The following is a 732-nucleotide window of genomic DNA, read 5'->3' as shown; positions in this document are numbered from 1 at the left end:
TGTGTCAATCAACTATCGTGGGAGGGGCCTGTGCATTACTACGTCATTCTGCCAGGAATCTCAGAACAGCCTGATTTGAGAAAGGGGATTTTAAAATAGGGATTTAAAAAAACCACTGGGTGGATTTTTATCATTATATGGCGGATGTGTACACACACTTCCAACACACATTTATGTTCAAACAATTTTTTTAAGTGAATTTTGCATCCGATGACCCCTTTAATAATGGATTTGTTTCTTATAAACATGCAGCTTTTCGCTTCACAAGACATTAATTGATGACTAGAGTCGTGTGGATTATTGTGATGTTTTTATCAGCTGTTTGGACTCTCATTCTGACGGCACCCATTCACTGCAGAGGATCCACTGATGAGCAAGTGAGTGATGTAATGCCGAATTTCTCCAAATGAAGAAACAAACTCACCTATATTTTGGATGGCCTGAGGGTGAGTACGTTTTCATCTTTGGGTGAAAATACATTGAAAATACAACAACAAAAAAAGATTGGTAACACTTTATTTTAAGGTGTCCTTGTTACACGTTACATGTACTTACTATTCTAATAACAATTAATTATGCATAATTACAAGTAGGTCTGTGCAAAAAATTAAATGCGATTTTCATGCTCATCTCGTCAGTAAAGCCGGTTCTGTGATTAGTAGTAAATCTCCAGCACGTGCTTTCAGATGGAGCGGCATTTACTACACAGAGCCGTAGATCACTGACAAGCTA

At 37.7% G+C, this 732-nt stretch overlaps 1 protein-coding gene across 1 annotated transcript in view; it reads right to left on the bottom strand.

Moving 5' to 3' along the window:
* dis3 (DIS3 exosome endoribonuclease and 3'-5' exoribonuclease) overlaps positions 1-732 on the bottom strand; it is a 13,858-nt gene that overhangs the window by 9,739 nt on the left and 3,387 nt on the right. The gene's annotated exons all lie outside the window — the stretch shown is intronic.

This window comes from Sinocyclocheilus rhinocerous, unplaced genomic scaffold (assembly GCF_001515625.1).
Source record: "Sinocyclocheilus rhinocerous isolate Xijiao unplaced genomic scaffold, SAMN03320098_v1.1 scaffold721, whole genome shotgun sequence".
Taxonomy (NCBI): domain Eukaryota; kingdom Metazoa; phylum Chordata; class Actinopteri; order Cypriniformes; family Cyprinidae; genus Sinocyclocheilus; species Sinocyclocheilus rhinocerous.
Note: the sequence above shows the minus strand (reverse complement) of the source record. Positions and strands in the feature narration are given on the sequence as shown.